The sequence below is a fragment of the Pipistrellus hanaki genome (genome assembly GCF_964339955.1).
Source record: "Pipistrellus hanaki genome assembly, chromosome: 3".
Taxonomy (NCBI): Eukaryota; Metazoa; Chordata; class Mammalia; order Chiroptera; family Vespertilionidae; genus Pipistrellus; species Pipistrellus hanaki.
Genome location: NC_140505.1, coordinates 151,697,623 through 151,718,164, shown reverse-complemented (window position 1 = coordinate 151,718,164; position 20,542 = coordinate 151,697,623). Strand labels below are relative to the sequence as shown.

The 20,542-nt window shown below is 37.2% G+C and overlaps 1 long non-coding RNA gene across 2 annotated transcripts in view; it reads right to left on the bottom strand.

Annotated features, from left to right (window-relative positions):
- Positions 1 to 2,554: 2,554 nt before the first annotated feature.
- The window catches only part of LOC311619476, a 38,929-nt gene continuing 20,941 nt past the window's right edge, over positions 2,555 to 20,542 (bottom strand). The window contains exons 4-6 of one of the 2 annotated variants that reach the window (XR_014794514.1): positions 12,241 to 12,446; positions 9,058 to 9,163; positions 2,555 to 3,518 (exon numbers count right to left, since the gene is read on the bottom strand). This is a non-coding gene — a long non-coding RNA (uncharacterized lncRNA). The remainder of the gene's footprint in view (positions 3,519 to 9,057; positions 9,164 to 12,240; positions 12,447 to 20,542) is intronic. The other variant, XR_014794515.1, reaches the window with a different exon arrangement.

Sequence of the window (20,542 nt, the reverse complement as noted above, 5' to 3'; positions counted from 1 at the left end):
AAAAATCAATAAAGAAAACAAAAAACACAAATCTACACAAATCTAAACATAAATGTATTGAGAATTTCAAGACAGTGGTAACAGAGGATAAAACCAAGAGAAAGGCCCTCTAAGCACAGAGGGCTGTGACTGACAACTCACCCACTATATCCCCAGTTACTCACTATCCCATCACTATTTTATTTTCAATATTTTCATTGACTTTTTAGAGAGAGAGGAAGGGAGAGGGAGAGAGAAAGAGAAACACTGATGTGAGAGAAGAACCTAATGGGGATCAAGCCTGCAACCCAGGCATATGTCCTGACCAGGAATCAATCGGCAACCTTTTGGTGCACTGGAGGACATCCAACCAACTGAGCCACACAGACCAGAGCACTATTTTATTTCTTCACAGTCCTGTCCTGAGCTGATATTCTCTTGGTTTTTTGTTATTCTTTGCCTCCTTCCACTTGAATGTGAGTTCCAAGATAGTAGGGATCTTTTCTGCTTCATTCACTAATGGAAATCTATAGGTCCCACAACACTATCAGACACATAGTATGGATCATTAAATATGACCTAAAAGACTATGTGACTTTGGGCAAGATCTGAGACCTAAATCTTACATGTAAGTAATGTATCTTCTGCCTTATAGAATTGTTTTGGAGCTTGAAAGAGCTTTGCTTATCAAATGCTAATCACAGCACCAACTCACAACAAGTACCCAGTAAAATGGGCTGATTTTATTGTCAATATCTCTGTAAGTACAAAGTGTTTTAGAAAACAGTTACTCATGCCATAGCTGCACCTGTCTGAGAAACATTTGGAAGAAAGGTACATTCTAGCACACCCTAAACAGGAAGCCAAAAAGAAGCTACAGCATGTATTAGGGCAACTATGTCAGCTGTGTTTCCCTCTAGGCAATCTACCCCGTGCTTTCTGTTCTCCACATTCTAATCAGTCATTAAAACTTATTTGCCACTTCCTTTTTGCTGCCAGCAGAAAGATTAAAAGAAAAAGTTCTGATTACAACTCCATGTGCAAACAACTGGAAGAGCATGCCTAGACAAACATCTCCTCAGAAATCTTTTTGGAAAAAAAAAATCATTAGGAAACTATCCCTTCACACCTCAATCAGAAATATCAATTTTCCTTCAGTGATTCTTTTTGTTTTGTACATTTCCCTCATTAATAATAATGAAAGGCATTTTTAGGGCTCTTCTATGACACCAGTGCAACATACTAACATGCATTATTTCATTTAATTCTTTCTCTCAATGACTCTATTATAGAAGGTGGGTACAATTACTATTATTTGTTTTACATCTGAAGAAACGCAATCTCTATCTGTTTAAATCATTTCTATATTTCAGGCCCAATTCAAAAATCACCTCTTTCTTCAACCTTTTCCTGATTTCAGATGTGTAATTTTTTCTTCTGCCAAATCTGTTAGATATCTTTTATGTCTTTGTTATTGTTGTAATGATCACTTTTTAACTTGAGTAGATTATAAATTCCTAAGAAGCAGAATTGGTGGAAAATGAAGGAGTGCAGTCAATATTTGTTTACTTAATAAATGGGTGATTTCCCAGAAGGCCGTGCTATGCTAAGATTTCAACACAAAACAAATTTTTATTGTAGGTATTCTGTTCCCCCTGGTTATAGCTCTCAGAGAGACTATTTGTATACCATCGTGTCTATGAAAGGTGGTGTTCAAACCAGCAGGAAGGAAAACCAAAGCACCTGAGATTCTATAAAACAGAAAATGTAAGCAAGTCTCCCAAAATTCTGGAGATGGCAGACATACTACAATTGTAGTCCATCATTTTCATTTGACACATAAAGATAGAGTGCCTAAGAAGGGAACTGGCCACCAGCACCAGGTATCCGCCCAGCACATACATGCACACACATATTTACATGTACAGTCAATCAGTGGCACAGCTCAATTAAAATCTAGGTATCTTGACTCTGTGCTCAAGGCCATTTGTTCTTCACTGTTAACTTTACAAAATGTTTTATTCTTTGGGCTTTAGAAAATGTCAGCCTACACTTCCAGTGTACTTGCATATGAAGAACCTATATATGTAAAAACCCAGCCACCAGAATGATGGAAGGACAGGTCACTATGATACTGACTGCTGCCACCTAGCCAGCTCCGCTTCTGATTGCCCCCTGTACCCCAATAGGGGGGAGGCCAGCCAACCTCCTGCAACCCATTGGCCCACCCAGTCCTGTCCCCAATGGGTTCCCACCACCCCAATTGGCCCTCGGCCCCTCTCCCAGCCAGCTCCACCCCAGTTGCCCCATACACACACCAATTGGGGGTGGGGCTATATAGCTAACCTCCCATGGCCCTTCCCTTAGCCACTGACCCCCAATCAACTCCCCTCAATCAGTGGTGGGGTTCACCGACCAGTCGCTGTGGCCCCTCCCCTCAGCAGTCCCAGTCCTGATCACTCGATGGGGCAGGCTGGTTGGCCAACCTCCCGCCATCTCCTGACAGGCCCAGCCCCAGTTCTCCCCATTTGAAGCTGGACCCACCTGTGCATGAATTCATGCACTGGGCCTCTAGTGTATACTGAAAAAGAACAGAAGGCAAGCTTAGATACTTATCATAGCAGTTTATCTTATAGTAAAAGCAGTTTGTTAACATCATGTGGATTTTTTAATGACTGAGAACAATACTAGAAAACCAAACTTTTAATGATAGACACATTTTCTCATTTATGTTTATTTTGAATATAGGTGGGAGTTATTTCTGGGTGGAAATTTGAGGTTTGAGGAATTTTCTTTTTTTGTTCTTTGTATGTTTTTATATTGTTAGAAAATTTTTAAATAATATAGACCACTTTTACAAAAACAAGAAAAATTTTTCTCTCAGGAAAAAATGGCAAGTAGTTCTACTTTTTTATATTAAGAATAAACAATTAGATAAAAGTTACATTTCATGCTTCATCATTAAAAGCAGAGTTTGAAATAAAAAAAATTACATTTTGAGTCTTGGACCTGAGTTACAAATCTATGGGAAATTCAAAGAATAAAGACCTTCTCTCCAGTTGAGTTTGTAGCATATAGGTATGGCTCACAGCTTGATTACCCCAAAGTACTGGCCCAGTTAATTGCTTTCAAATGCAAATTATAGCTATTAAGTCACGTTGGTCTTGAGCCAAAGGCTTGAGCCAAGTTTTTAAGAGGAGTGTTGTTTTTTTTTTGTTTGTTTCTAACTGTGCAGGACTGAACTTGATAAGCAGTTGGAACACTCATTCATTAGAACTTCAGTGAGTGTGTGTGTGTGTGTGTGTGTGTGTGTGTGTGTGTAATGTTATAGAACTGAATCACCAAAAAATAATTTTATTAGTTATTTTAATTGAGAACATTTCACCATTTACTATCCCTCCTCTTTTATCTATTCATCAATACCACCATTCTTTTTCCATATGTTGATTGAAGTTTTTGCCTTCATTTTCACTTTTCTAACTTTTTTTCTCCTTGCCCCTCCAAAGAATATTTTTCAAATTCTGATGGCTCGCGATACCCTGGAACCAAAAAAATAATAATAAAGCTCTTTAAGGACTTTTTTCATTCTTACTTAATTTCAGAAAACCTATAGCAATTAATAATATGAAGTTAATTACAATTTATAATAATATTGATACATGGAGTTTGAGGTATTCGGGCTCTCCCTGTAAGTTCTTGTCCTACGAAGTTTGAAGACTAAAATTCTCAGACTAAAAGACTTCAAATAAAAATGTGGAAGTTTATTGCAGACATATACAAACTCCCCCTGGGGAGGGGTTCCCTGGAGGGGTCCCTAAATGGGAAAAATCTGTTCTCTCTCTCTCTCTCTCTCTCTCTCTCTCTCTCTCTCTCTCTCTCTCTCTCTCTCTCTTCCCCCCCCCCCCACCCCCCCAGGAAAAATCTAGTTCAGTTTCTCAGTTTCTTTATTCTATGGGTTTATAAAGGCTGGCAGCTCTTTGTCTGAACATGAGCCTTTCTAATTGGACCCTTCATTAATATATGACCCTAGCCCGTACTTTCCTAATTGATCACTCTCCTAACTGGTATTAGTTTCCAAGTTCAAAGCCCACCTGGTGCCCCCTCCGCCTCTTCCCCTTATCTTGTAACATTCCTCTATCCTCTGTGAATATATGCCTTCCTCTTCCCTTTATTTTGTACCATTTCCCTATCCTCTGTGAAATAAGCATTATGGCTTGGAGCTGTCTGCCCATCACATATGCCTTCCTTTCCCATGGACTCCCCTCCCCCCCTTTTCTCTAACTGCCTGTCCTGTCTCTAAAATTCCTTGCAATATGATAACTATTTCACCAGCTTCCACAATGTACATGTGCTTAGATTTACCCACCTCCCCCAAGCTACAGTGAAAAACAGAATATAAAGCCCTAACATCTAGATCTCTAATTTTCCTTATGGAGACACCCATGAGGTGTAATCAGTGCTTTTTGAGCAAAAAACACATAGCTTATGTTTGTAAGATGCTTTACCTATATCAGTATACAACTTACCATCTCTCATTCACTTTCTCTGATCTGAGAAGTTATTTCACAGTATTCTACCCAAAAAGGCTTCCCTAACAGGAGAAACTGGTGACCTTTGTATTTATTTTATTATCCCAAGTCACTCCTCCAATTTTTGCAGTAGTGCAAAGGGGAAAACTTTTTCTGATAGAAAAATTCTTAAATTCCCTTTTTAGTCCAATTATCTAGCAAAATGACTACTTAAAGGGCTTCTTTCCACTTCTGATTTTGACAACAAAGGTTAAAAACAGAGATATGAGACAGTAAGATGTCCATGTGTAGTAAATGACCAACAAGACAATAATAGCAACACCTAAACACACTTTCTTAGGCATACACCACAACAAGAAATGTGTGTTTTGCTACAACTTCAAAAAACAATAGTTGTTGTTTTTTTAATATTTATTTTAACTTGATAAGGATGCTACAGAATAGTTTGGTTTCCAAGTTAAAATGGAAGGATACGTTGATGTCTATGTTTCTGAGACACTGTATTTGCCATCCCCATACCTAAAGATTTCCATGAGCTTTTCAGAATTTACTAACAGTTTAAGCCTCCTGCTCAAACATACCTCAATTGCATCACAATCATAATCCTTGTTCTTTATCAAATCCATATCTTAATATAGGCTGTTTTGTTTTGTTTTTCCCATTTGGCTGAAAACTTCACTCACCTGACTGTAACTTCCAATAAGGCATGGATCAGATGTCTTATTCACTACTTTGTGCCCAATGTCTGCTATGGTACACAAGTACACATCTACACAAGTAGATGCTCAAGACATATTTACTGAACAAAAGGATGAATGAACAGAACTTTCTGCAAAGTCCAAATGTTAACTAAGGTGAACTCTATTTAAAGAAACACTACCTACTCCTTATGGGTACAGCTCCATCAATAAAACTGCAGCATCTTTTACTGCATGTAATAAAAGGGCCCAGGGGCTTTCTTTTAATACTGCTGTTTTTATTTTTATTTATTTTTTATTTTTTAAAATATTTTATTGATTATACATAGAGAGGAATTGAGAGGGATAGAGAGTTAGAAACGTCTATGAGAGAGAAACATCGAACAGCTGCCTCTTGCACACCCCCTACTGGGGATGTGCCCGCAACCAAGGTACATGCCCTTGACCGGAATCGAACCAGGGACCCTTCAGTCCGCAGGCCGACACTCTATCCACTGAGCCAAACTGGTTTCAGCTAATACTGCTGTTTTTAAATCTGGGAGAAAAATAATAGGGAAACAGCTCAGGATAACATGCAAAGAAGAATGGGAAATTTCATCTCACAACTACCTATCATATTCTGGACTAAGAGTTTAGACTGAGAAGCAAATGCTAAATCTAAATAAGATTTTATGCATTTACACAGAAAAAAAGTTCTGACCTATGAACTATAATGTGTTATTATTTTTTGTTGCTTCCCACACCTTCGCCTACCCCTCATTAATGCATTTCTGATGCTTTTATTTGGCAAAATCATACATTGATAGTAACATTTTCTAATTGTTTTAATTTCTTAATTAGTCTAAGTACCAAGTTGTTTTGTTTTGTTTGTACTGGTGGGTGGAGTGCTTTAAAAATGCCATGTCTTTACCAGCTGCCCCACCACCATCACCTCCCAAGTGGGACCTCTAGTCCTGATGTGGAGGCCAAGGCAGTGCTCAAGCCATATGCATGAGCCCCTGTAGCTGTGGCCAGTGTGGTACATACAGATGCACCAGATGCTGGAGGAGATGGACTTGCAGAGGGGCATCCATCTGGTGACCATGAAGGACAATAATTATGACCAGCCATAATGGGTACTACATGCTATTTCTGCTGGAAAGTGGACCAAAGTGGTATGCTCAGACCCACTGGGGAGCTGCAGCCTAAACTGGACCAGCAGCAGTGGGCACATATTCTGCTTTCTTATGGGCTAATCTCAGAGTGGCAGATGATGGCGGTCTGCGTGAGGTTGCTGGGAAGGGTCAGAAAGATTTTTATTCCTTCTTTTGAATCTTAGTTCTGAAGGCTGTCTGGGATGGAAAGCATGACCAACAGGTGACCTGCTGCCCTGTGATTGTGACTACTATGGACCAAATGTTTGTGTCTCCCCAAAATTCTATGTTCAAGTCCTGGGACCCAATGTGACAGTATACAGAGATGGGGCCTTGGAAGATAGTAAGGTTTAGATGAGGTCATGGGGGTGGGGCCCCACGAGATGTGATTAGTGCCCTTATAAGAAGAGGCACCAGAGACCTTCTCTTTCTCCCAGTGTGCACAAAGATGCATCGGGTGAGCACACAGCAACAAGGGAGCCATCTGCAAGCCGGGAAGAGAGTTCTCACCAAGCACCTGAATTGGCTGGCACCTTGATCTTGGTCTTACAAGCTACCGGGACTATGAGAAATAAATTTCTGTTGTTTAAGCCTCCTAGTCCAAGGCATTTTGTTTTGTTTTAGCAGCCAAGCTAAAAGAAAGACCTTGCCGAAACCGGTTTGGCTCAGTGGTAGAGCGTCAGTCTGAGGACTGAAAGGTCCCGGGTTCGATTCCGGTCAGGGGCATGTACCTTGGTTTCGGGCACATCCCCAGTAGGGGGTGTGCAAGAGGCAGCTGGTCGATGTTTCTCTCTCATAGACGTTTCTAGCTCTCTATCTCTCTCCCTTCCTCTCTGTAAAAAAAAAAAAAAAATCAATAAAATATATTTTTTTTTAAAAAGAGAAAGCGACCTTTAAAACCTACTTATAGGCTGAATGGCCACCCTCCCACCTCAAGCCACTTCTTAATGGTACCCAGTCCGTGTTTTTCTCCATGGTCAACCTCCGTATGCAGAGCGGAAAACTAAGGCCCGGAAGGAGTTGATCAGACTATTCATACCCCTTTTTCTTTTTCTTTTTCTTAAAAAATTAAAAGTCATTATCGCAACAAGAAGGTAGATTTGGGGGGGTGGGATTACAAGTGCTCAAGTAGGAATAATAATTAAATTCTAAACTACTCATTTGGGGTTAGGGGTGGGAAAACCCAACCTCACTTCATGCACAAAAATAAATTTCTTGGGTATTAAATATCCACATATAAAAATAAAAACTATATAAAATTAGAATAAAATATAAGATATATTACATAAATAAAATACCATGAAGGAAAAAGCTTGATAGACTCGAGTACATAAAAAATTAAAACTGCAACAAGAAAGAAAAATTGAATGTAAAAAAGATATGTAACAACTAAAAGAATACTTATATATTTACTACAAAGGATTATTTAAAATATATATATATATATATATATATATATATATATATATATATAATTCATATTTTACAGAGAGGAAGGGAGAGAGATAGAGAGTCAGAAACGTCAATGAGAGAGAATCATCGACCAGCTGCATCCTGCACACCCCCCACTGGGGATGTTCCTGCAACCAAGGTACATGCCCTTGACCAGAATCAAACCCGGGACCCTTCAATCCGCAGGCCGATGCTCTATCCACTGAGCCAAACCAGTTTCGGCTACAAAGGATTATTATTCAAAATACACATTGAGTGGCCAGATTATTATGATCTCTGAATGCATAACAATCTGGCCACTCAGTGTGTGTGCATGAATATTAGAGGCTCAGAGCGTGAATTTGTGCATGGGTGGGGTCCTGGTAGCCTGGCAAGGGGGAGGGGATATGGGCGGTTGGCCTGCCTGCCGGCAGAACTCTTGCTTGAGGGGACAATTTGCATATTAGCCTTTTATTATATAGGATATTCACTGAGTGGCCAGATTATTATGCATTCAGAGATCATAATAATCTGTCCACTCAGTGTATATAAAACTCCTACAATATAGTATGAAAACATAAAACAAATTTTATAAAATAAGCAAAGGATATAAAGTGACCATTCAGAAGAGAGCATACAAAATAAATAAAACCAAAAAAAGAAAACAAACATAGAAAAATGCTCAGTTTTACTGCTGGTAATTGGGAAAATGCAAATTAGAACAAATCAATAGTAGGAACCACATTCCCATAGAATCTCAGGGCCAACAAAGGCTTGGTGCCCCTTGATACTTCTTGCAATGTGCCAAGAACTCTTATCAGTGCCTTAAATATATTATCTCATTAAATTCTCACAATAGCCCAGTGGGTACGTACTATATTGCCAGTTCAATTTTACAGTTGAACTGAAGGTCTTGGTTTAGTGTCTTAGACCAAGGTCCCACAGTTAGTGTCTCCCAAGTCAACACTTTTAACCATTGTACGATACGGTCTGTAAATTGGTAGCAACAGCTTCTAATGGTAAGTGGCTGTAATGGACATTTTTAAATGAGCGCATGTACAGATACACAGACTGTGGAGTCTTGGGCAGTCAGAAATCTGGTATTGGAAGAGAGGTTGGAATGTGAATCCTCCTAATGACTACCATCTGAGTCTCATAATTTTCATCTTCAAAATGGTTGTGTAATTTTCCTATGTAGGCATGTTGTGAGAATTACCATAGATAATGTGTATTAAAAACACTTTGCAAACTGAAAACACTGCGTGATAGTCTCATCTTTTTGCTGACCTTTTGTACTTTAAGGAACCACTGCTTCCTGGTGCTTGACTTTTCCATTCACTGAAGAGAAATATTTCTGTGAGAAGCTAGTAGTAGTCTTTGAAATTGACAAGCCCTTCAAAATAATTAATTTGGGAGTTAGTCATCAATATTTGTTCAGGACTAAATCCTAGACTGAGAATTCATTGAAACAGAGAAAAAGGACTCAGAGTTTACCCTTTCCTTGTGGTTACACAGCATGCACACAGACAAGCACTTAGTCACAAAACAGTGCAGCAATGTGTGAGAGGTTCACATTGAAATAGCAAACCAAACACAAAATCATAGTAAAGTCCTTGAAACCAGAAGGCTAGTTGGTGTCTGACAAGACCTAATGTATAATAAAATAAAACTGAAGCCAACTCTCTTCAGTTTTACTAAAATAAAAATCACACCACCTTTTAGGAAGGGTTATCTTGAAGATTAAATAGATGTAAGTGCTTAGCACACACACCATCTGGCATAAAGTGCTTATGCAATTATTGCTAGATGCAAAGAGAAGTCGGGAATAAAACTTGAAGAGTAAGCACTCTTCAGAAAATCTGAGTGATTCACAAGTTTTTGTAGTATAGTAAAGTGTAAGGTTAGAAGGTGTGTGTGTGTGTGTGTGTGTGTGTGTTTAAAAAGAAATGTGTTTTGCCGAAACCGGTTTGGCTCAGGGAATAGAGCATTGGCCTGCGGACTGAAAGGTCCCGGGTTCGATTCTGGTCAAGGGCATGTACCTTGGTTGCGGGCACATCCCCAGTGGGCGGTGTGTAAGAGGCAGCTGAGCAATGATTCTCTCTTATTGATATTTCTGACTCTCTATCCCTCTCTCTTCCTCTCTGTAAAAGAAAGAAAGAAAGAAAGAAAGAAAGAAAGAAAGAAAGAAAGAAAGAAAGAAAGAAAGAAAGAAAGAAAGAAAGAGAAAGTAAGAAAAAAGAAGGAAATGTGTTTTAAACAGATTTTAAGAGAGAAAGACTAGAAATACTTTCTTTTAGAATGGGAATCTAAATAAATTGGGGAATGTAGTGACCATGCCAGCAGCCAAAATTTAAACATGATAATAGGCACTTTGATAATAAATATGTGAAAAGTAAATTGTACTGCTCCAGCTATTTATTTGCATTAGATACCAGAGCATAAGCTGTTAAAAAATGTGTCACACTTTCAAAAAAAAAAAAATAGTACCTCCTTTGATAAAAAAAGAAAAAAGAAAGAAAGGAAGGAAGGAAGGAAGGAAGGAAGGAAGGAAGGAAGGAAGGAAGGAAGGAAGGAAGAAAGAAAAGAAAAAAGGTTTGCCCAGAAAAAAAGCAACATTGATGCTTTTCACTATTAAATGCAAGTATTGGAAGTATTTGTATTAAAGGTGCAGCAGTAAGCAAAACTTTAGAGGCAACTAAAATTCGAAGTTGCCTTTTATTTTTTAAATTAATTACTTTACTTTTTGAGCTTTACAGAAATATTGAGTGTAAAGAGAGTTCTGTATACCTCCTCCAACCAACCTAAGTTTCTTATTTTGTAACAAATGTGCTACACTAACATCTTGCATTAGTGTAGTACATTTGTTACAATTAATGGGCCAATATCAATACATTATTATTAACCATAGCCCAGAGTTTACATTAGGGTATACTCTTTGATTTATACATTCTATGGATTTTGATAAATGTATAAGGACATGTACACATTACAGTATCATACAGCATAGTTTAACTGTCTTTAAAATATCATGCTTCACCTGTTTACCCTTTCCTTCTTCCCCATGAACTCCTGGCAACCACTTATCTTTTAAGACTGTCTCTAAAGTTTTGCCTTTTCCACAAAATTGCTTTTTTTAAAGCAAAATATTTTTAAATCACACCCTGGCTGAGAAACCTACAAAATCACTTATGGGAAGTACCGAGCTACTGGAAAAGTATTTTATAAATAACAAAGGTAGGTGTCAGTTAATATCCATATCATCACATGGTTGAATGAAATCATCAATGTGAATAACACTGAGCGAAATTACTCTGTGCAGAATACAAAGCAAGTATTCACATCAGTGTGGCACATGCATGAGAAAGAAGGGCTTGGTGAATAGTTACAGAAAATCCGGGCCATCTGTGGGAAGATTTTCTTTTGTTTTGGAAAGACTTTCAACATCTTTATGGTATAAGGTGCACTGCACTGAACAGAATATTTGATGCAGAACAGACATATTTTCCAATTTGAAATCTCAGACACACTCTCAATTGTTCCCATTTTCGACACCTTCATGTACTCTCTTGAATTATTTATGGTAGTGTTCATTTCCCTCACTAGACTAAAAGTTACCTCTACATTTCCTGGTGCTTACCATGCAAATGAATGGACTATAGGTGTCTGCTAAATGAACATTTATAAACAAAACATGTAAAAAAGTTTCCTTTTGCTCCTTTACCTCTCAATCATTCTCAAACTTACTTCTTTGTGATGACTAAATTTTAAAAATCAGGGTGTGTGATTTTTTTTTCCCCAAGACATTTTAAACAGTAAACTTGAAATATGCTTATGGTTAAAAAAATAAACAATATAAAATAATATAAAGGAAAACAGTGACCCTTCCCCATCAACTCATGATTCCCATTTCCCAGTGATAGCCACAATGATCTGTTTTATGTTTCACCTTTCAGAAAGTTGTTAGGCATATAGATTCCTACTCGTGTGCTAAAGCATCTATATTTACAGGAAGTTAAATAGAACTTGGGGGCTTCTGCTACAGCCCCAAAGTTGAACACCATAGATGAAGCATATTACTAGTTCTTTGAGATGTCTTATGGAGATTCTGCTTAGTTCTGTAGCCATCTCCCATCACCCGTCTATGGATGAGAAGGCCAGAGACAATGGAAAGTAAAACTACCTTTAAGAGCAGTATTGCTGTGTATATATACTTCTCTCCTATAACAACCTAAACAAGAAGAGCACCAAGAAATGTACTTACTGAAAAGAGGGATGGTCTGCCAGGAGGGAGACCGAGGTCCTGGAGTATTTTTTTATTTTCCTTTTCTCCCCACCCTGCTTACCTACATGGGCTGCAAATTTGCTGATTGAGTGTTGCAGGACAGGAGGGGAGCTGGTGACAGAACATGGGAGACGTTACCTAATGTCCTCTGGGAATAATGAAGACAGAGGTAAGTTCTTAATTCTTACCGAGAAAAAGCCGATGAGAGTTTCTGCTTCCAGCTGTGTGGTGTGCCTGAGGTTCAGTGAACACCCTCCGGGTACAAATCATCACACATTCTGGATAAGAACCTTTCAGCCAAAGGCATAATCCATGAAACAAATTCTTTTGATAAGCGAGGGCTGCATTAAAATAAACAAACAAACAAACAAACAAACAAAAAACACCTGCTGCTCTGCAAAGACAGAGTAAAGGGAATGAGAAGACAAGTCACAAACCAAGAGAAAATATTTGCAAAACACACATCTAATAAAGGACTGTTATTCAAAACATACAAAGAACTCTTTAAACTCTATAATAAGAAAACAAACATCCCAATTTAAAAAATGGGCCAAACACCTTAAAGGACATTTCACCAAAGACGATATGCTGTTGGCAAATAAGCATATGAAGAGATGTTCCACCTAGGATGTCAACAGGAAAATCCAAATTAAAACAACAATGCAATATTTCTACACTCCTATTAGAATGGCCCAAATCTAGAACACTGATAACACCAAGTGAGGGCAAGAATGTGGGGCAACTGGAGCTCCTGTTCATTGCTACTCAGAATGCAAAATGGTCAGGAAAACAGGTTGCTGCTTTTTTTTTTTTTTTCTACAAAATTAAACATACTGTTACCATACATATGATCCAGCAACTGTGCTGCTTGGTATATACCTAAAGGCGTTGAAAACTTTTATGTGCACACAAACACCTGTGTCTGGGTGTTCGCAGCAGCTCTATTCATAACAGCCAAAACTTGGATGCAACCGGGATGCCTTTCAGTAGGTGAATGAATAATCATAATCGTGGTACATCCAGTGTTAAAAAGAAGTGAGCTATCAGGTCATGAAAAGACATAAAAGAAACTTAAATGCATGTTACTAAGTAAAAGAAGCCAATCTGAAATGGCTACATATTGCAGCGATTTTCAACCTTTTCATCTCATGGACACATAAATAATTACTAAAATTTTGCAGTACACCAAAAAAATGTTTTATATTTTTTTGCTGAACTGACAAAAGTACAATTTTAATTCATTTACACCAGACAGCTATTGTTTTGGCTATTGTCTTTTTTTTCTTTTCTGAATCTAAAGGAAAAGAAATTAGTGCCCTTAACCAAATAGTCTGGTGTTGCATGCTTTAAATTTTTTTATGGGCCCAGCTAGCATGGCTCAGTGGTTGAGTGTCGACCTAGGAACCAGAAGGTTCATGGTTCGATTCCCAGTCATGGCACATGCCTAGGTTTTAGGCTCGATCCCCAGAGTGGAACATGCAGGAGGCAGCCAATCAACGATTCTCTGGCATAATTGATGTTTCAACCTCTCACTCTTTCTCCCTTCCTCTCTGAAATCAATTTTTTAAAAATCCTTGTGGCACACCAGTTGAAAATGCTGACATACTATATGATTCCAATTATATGACATTATAGAAAAGATAATACTATGGAAAGAGTTTAAAAAAATCCGTGGTTTCCAGGAGTTGGGAGGTGGGGAGAGAGAAAAAAGGACAAACAGGCGAGCACAGAGGATTTTTATGGCAGTGAAAATACTCTTCTGATACTATCTATAATGATGGATATATGTCATTATACATGTGTCCAAAGCCGTAGAATGTACAACGCCAAGATAATACAAACTGTGGACTTTGGGTGATTATGATGTGTCGCTGTAGATTAATCAATTGTAACAAATGTACCATTCTGGTGAGTAATATTGATAATGGAAGAGGCTATACATGTATGGAGGCAGGGGGTACATGGGAAATCTCTGTACCTTCTGCTCAATTTTTCCATAAACCAAAAATTTCCCTAGGGGGAACAAAGTCTTTAAAACAAAATGTATATATAAAAAAAAAAAATTAAGTACATGAATGAGCTGAGGCCAGAAACAACAAAGAAGTGTGACTCTATGGGAGTCAGAGAACTGTGGATGGCATTTGCCTTACGTCTGTCTGCCCATCAGATAGCTCCTTGGACAGGAGCAAGAGGCAAAATGATATGAGCTTGATGCCATATTCAGATAAGAATACAAAGAAAAACAACATTAAAAAAAGGAAATTATAGCCTGGTTGGTGTGGTTCAGTGGTTGAGCATCAACCTATGAACCAGGAGGCCACAGTTCTATTCCCTCTCAGAACATATGCCTGGGTTTCAGACTCGATCCCCAGTGTGGAGCTTGCAGGAGGCAGCTGATCAATGATTTTTCCTCATCATTGGTGTTTCTGTCTCTCTCTTCTTCTCCCTTCCTCTCTGAAATCAATAAAAATATATTTTTTAAAAAGGAAATTATAGCCCTAAATGAGATATTAGCAAATTAAGCCTTACAATGTATTATTAAGGTGATATATCAAGTTCAAGTTGGTTTTATTATAGGAATAGGTTTGTTCAATATTAGAATATCATCTTTATTAAAATTTTAATTCAGAAACACTATTATTGCAATAGGTGCAGAAAAAATCATTGTATAACATTTAACAACTATTCTTGATAAAGGCTCTTAGTAAAATAAAAATAGAAAGGAATTTTGTTTTATAAAAGATATCTAAATATCTACACACAAACACAAAATATAGCAAGTATTGTACTTAATGGTGATACATTAGAAGCATTCCTTTTAAAATAAAAAAACAAGAAAGATGTCTATCCATATGGCTCTTCTTTTGGACATTGACCTGAGCGTTCTGGCCACTGCAATCAGGCCAGATAGAAAGAATGTACCAAGATTGGAAATAAATTAATAAAACTGTAATTATTTGCAGCTGATTGTTGGCTTTGAAAACATAAAATAACCCATGGGCAAATTATTAATATTTATAAGGTTTCCAGCTAGAAATCATTATTAAAAAGTCAATAGTCCAGCAACAAGTAGATACTTTCTTTATTAAAGAGAAACATATGATTTCAAACCTCAGAGAAAGCCCCCACAATTGTAGACATTTGATCTGTGGCAGGGATGGCACTGGAGATGAGTGGAGAAAGTAGGAACTTTCCCATGAATGACACCAGGAAATTATGAATAAGAAAAAAATATGAAGCCCTAGCCTGTTTGGCTCAGTTGATAGAGCATTGGCCTTCGAATTCAAGGGTCCCAGGTTTGATTCTGGTCAAGGGCATGTACTTTGGTTTCAGGCACATCCCCAGTGAGGGGTGTGCAGGAGCGGCTGATTGATGTTTCTCTTTCATCGATGTTTCTAACTCTCTCTCCCTCTCCCTTCCTCTCTGTAAAAAATCAATAAAATACATTTTAAAAAAAGAAAAAATATGAAAATGGACCACTATCCCATGTCATACTAAAAGTAATAAAAATTAATCCAGGTGCTTTAAAGGCCTTAATGTAAAATGCAAAATTGTAAACATTTCATTAGATAATGTAGGAAGGAGATCATATTCATGACTTCAGATAGAGACTTTCTTAAGACTCAAAAAGCATTAATCATAAAACAAAGAGATAAATTTGACTATGTTAAAATTAAAGACTTTTCTGTCAAAATACGCCATCAGTGAATCTGCACTTACCTCAAAATAAAATGTTAAAAATTTTGCTGAGTTAAATAAATACTATCAAAAGAGTGAAGGTACAAATCTATGAAAATGTATTTGCTTACATAAAACTGACAATGGATTAAAATGCAGAGTATATAAACTATAGCTACAATTTACTTTAAAAAAGCCAGAATATAATAAATAGGGGGGAAATGATCAAAAGATATGAACAGCTTAAATAGCTTCAATCTGAAAATATCTCAAGTATCAATGGAAAGTAGAATAGACAAAAAAAATTATGGTACACTAGAATGCTTTAGAGACAATTAAAAAACACAGCCTAACCCTAGCTGGTTTGACTCAGTGGATAGAGCTTCGACCCTTGGACTGAAAGGTCCCAGGTTCGATTCCAGTCAAAGGCTAGTACCTAGGTTGCAGGCTTGATCCCTGCCTTCTGGGGTGCATTTGGAGGCAACCAATCAATATCTCTCCTACGTTGATAATTCTCTCTCTCCTTCTCTTCCCCTCTCTTCCACTATCTCTAAAAATATTAAAGGAAAAAATATCCTTGGTGAGGATTAACACACACACACACACACACACACACACACACACACACACGCAGCCTTGAATATAACATGCAAAAGTTTTTAGAAATTATGTTAAATAAAAAATAAATGTTATAGGATAATATACACAGAATGTATTTTATTGAACAAACATTTAGCATATAATTACTAGGGTTAGACCAGGTATTTTAGAATTATTAACTTAGTATGCTAAACAATTCAATGACACAACTATATTATTGCTTTTGGCCTACTGATATAGAAACTGAGGCACAGAAAGGTTAAATAACTACCCACGGTTATATGCCTAACAAGGGGGAGGGGACAGGTTTGAATGCAGGTAATCTGGCTCCAGGGTCCAGAGTATGATTCCATTTATATAAAATTCAAAAGCAGGCACAGGTAAACAATGTTTTGCTTAGAAACATATATGGCAAAATCTATTTTAAGAATGTCAAAAAATAAAATAAAATAATTAACACAAAATTCACAATATCTCTGGTAGGGGAGGGAAAGAAATGCAACCTGGGAGGGAAAGTCAGAGAATTCAAAGAAATTGACCATATCCTTTCTTCTTCCCCTCACCGTATTATCCAGAGGTAACTGACACATAGCTTAAGGTATACAGCATAAGGACTTCTCACATATGTTGTGAAATGATTACCACAATAAGTTTAAACATCTGTCATCGCAGAGATAACAAAAAAAGGAAAGAAAAAAATGGTTTTTTTCCTTGTAATGGGATCTTTTAGCAATGTTCTCCTTAAGAAAACATCTGAGATGCATATGGATGTTAATTTTTCAAGTATATTTTTATTGATTTTTAGAGTGAGAGAGAAACATCAGTCAGACACAGGGGATACAGCCTATAAGTGGGACATGTGCCCTGGACCAGGAATCGAATCAGCAATCTTTTGGTGCCCGGGACCATGCCCAACCAACTGGGCCACGCCGGCCAGGGTTACAGATGTTAATTTTACTATTAATATTGTTGTTCTTTGTAGTGCACATATCTATTATGCTAGTATACATTCTTTCTTGGTATGCTATTTCTCAAGGTATAAAAAGGTTAAAAGAGAAAGGCTGGCCTTTGGACCCTGAACAGAGTCCCTGCACCTCCAGAAGTTTTCTGTGAGCCAGACATGCACCAGAGAAGGCAAGTGGGCTCAATCGCCTTGCAAGGATCCCGCCTAAGATGACAGCCCCCCAGGGTGAGAGGACCCAAACAGAACAGGGTGAGTGGGGTTGGGTCTAGGAAAACCGGGCTTGCCTGAGAAAGCAGCGTCCTTGAGGGTGAGAATGGGAAGAGGTGTCCAGAGAGCTCCCAGAAGCAGCCCCAGAGAGAAGAGCCAGCATCTGAACATCTACCAAGGGCGAGGACACCACAAAAACAGGAGGTAGAGTTAGAGGCAGAGGAGCTGAATGGGTAGAGGGAGGTAGATAGTGAAGAATGAAGGAGGAGGAGAGAAGCTTTGAACTAGATAAGATTAAATTCTTGATATTGGACTGGATTGGACTTTTGATGCCTGTAAATGAGGCTTTTTGTTCATTCATGAGAGCAATGCGGAAAAGTTAAAGGGATCTGCCTGAGATTTTGTCCAAAATGGAAGATTTTACAGAGCTTGTCTGAAGCCCGGTAAGGAGAATGAGTGTTTTCCTGCTTGCACTTCACTAAGTTCAATAAACTAACAAATTCAGATTATACTTAAATCTCTAGCTCCTTACCTTTTACAAATGACAGCTGTACTGTGATTCAAATGCTTTAATATTAAACCTTGTAAACTTTACAATTCAGGGATATTTAGTCTATTCACAAGATTGTAAATCCATCATCACTACCTAATTCCAGAACATTTGAAATCACCCAAAAAGACATCCTATACATATCACTCCTTTCCCCCCTGCTCCTGGCAACCCAAAATTTAGTTTCTGTCTCTATGGATTTTTCTATCTGGACATTTTTACATAAATGGGATCATGTAATATATGGCCTTTTGTGACTGGCTTCTTTTACTTAGCACAGTGTTTTAAAGGTTCATCCATGTAGAATATAGATCATGTTCCATCTTTTCTAATACTATACCTGGCATAGTATTCCATTTTGTGGCTGCTCCATATTTTGTTTATTCATTCATCAGTAGATAGACATTTCAATTTTCACTCTTCAGCTATTGTGAACGATGTTGCTACAAACATTCATGTACAAGGTTTTGTGTAAACATCTGCTCTCAATTCTCTTGGATATAAATGTCAGAGTGGAATTGCAGGAGATATGGTAAACTGTGTTTAAAATTTTGTTGTTGTTGTTGTTGTTAATCCTCACCTGAGGATATTTTCCCATTGATTTTTAGAGAAAGTGGAAGGGAGGAGGTGAGACTGAGAGAGAGAGAAACATTAACGTGATACACACCAACTAGGGCAGGGATCGGGCCTGCAGCTGAGGTACATGCCCTAGACCAGTCGAACTCATGACCCTTCAGTCTGTGGGCCAACACTCCAACTACTGCGCCGAACCAGCCAGGTTTTAACATTTTGAGGAACAAACCATCTTCCATGAGGGCATGATTTTACAACCTCAGCCGCAATGTATGAGGGTTCCAATTCCAAATTTTCTAACACTTGCTGCCTGTCTTTTATTTTTGACATTATAGTAGAAGTAAAATGCTATTTCATCGTGGTTTGATTTGCATTTCCTAAAGACTAACCATGTTGAACATGTTCTCATGTATTCATTAGCCATCTGTATATCTTCTTTGGGTACATGTCTTTTTAGGTCCTTTGCCCATTTTAAATTGATTATTTGTACCTTTGTTGTTGAATTGAAAGAGTTTTTATATATTCTGAATATAAATCTCTTATTACATTTATGACTTGCACACTTATTCACCCATTCTGTAGATTGTATTTTCACTTTCATTATGATGTCCTTTGAAACACAAAATTTCTTAATTTTGATGAAGTTTAGTCTCTAGTTTTTCTCTTGTTGCTTGAACTTTTGCATCCATCTTTTTTTCTTTTTAATGCAAATGTAATCATGCTATATCCATGGTTCTTCAACAGGCTTTTTCTTAATAATTCTTGGGCATCTTTCCACAGTTCTACATATCCATTTATCTGCCTATCTATCACCTATCTATCTATCTATCTATCTATCTATCATCTATGTATCTATACTTACATATTCTTTTATGGTTACATAGTATATTCTTTTATAGAGGTAAGTTACAAGTTCTCCATTAATAGATATTTAGGTTTTTACAACTTAGTGCTCTTATAGAGCCGCAGCAAACATTCTTGAGAATATATTTTTATATGCATGAATATACTTATACATTTCTAATTGTGGGAGTGTTAAAGAGTGTTAAAGAGTTGGGTTAAAGAGTATTTGCCAAATTATCTCTAGTGATGTTATATACGTTATCCTCTAACAATGTTTGAGAATGTCTTGCAAACACTTTTTATTCTTACCAATTGATAAATAAATAAAAATATCTCATTTTGTTTTGCCTTTCTTTAATTGTGCTTGAGGTTGACTATCTTTTATATCATTATTGAACATTTGTATTTCCATTTGGACAGTATTTCTTCATAACCTTTGCCCATTTTTCCATGGAGTTTGTGTCCTTTTATTAAATTTTAAGACCCCATTGTATGTTAACAAAAATTGCTTTTTCTCAGTTATTTATATTGTAAATATTTTTTCTTATTTTCTTTTTAATTTCCCAAATGGACTTTTTGTTGTACAGTTTAAGATGATTTTGTCATTTAATGTATCAATCTTTTTTCTTATGAAACTTGGAAAATTATTTTTCTCTAAGCATTTTTTTCTATAATTAAAATTTTGAAGTTTCACAGTTCTGGCTGCTCCTTTTCTTGATTTAATTATAAAAACTACTGCACACAATTCTTTGAAAACAGCTATATAGATTGCCTACAATAGTGCCATGTCCTTAAGCCTGTTGAGTAAATATTAAATAACACTTGCAAATTTATGTTCAAATTTTCCATTTTTCCATTTGAGGGGCTTTAAATAATTCCTTTTTTTAAATTCAAAGTTTAAAATCAAAATTGACTTGGCACATTCTACTAGTGAAAAAATAAAATTTTAAGCACAATAAATTATCTTGCCATTTTACTAACCATTGCCATTTTACTAACAAAGTTCAAAGGTTTTTGTTTTGTTTTTTTGTTTTTGTTTTGTTGTTTTAATCATTGGTAGAACAGTAGTTGCTTC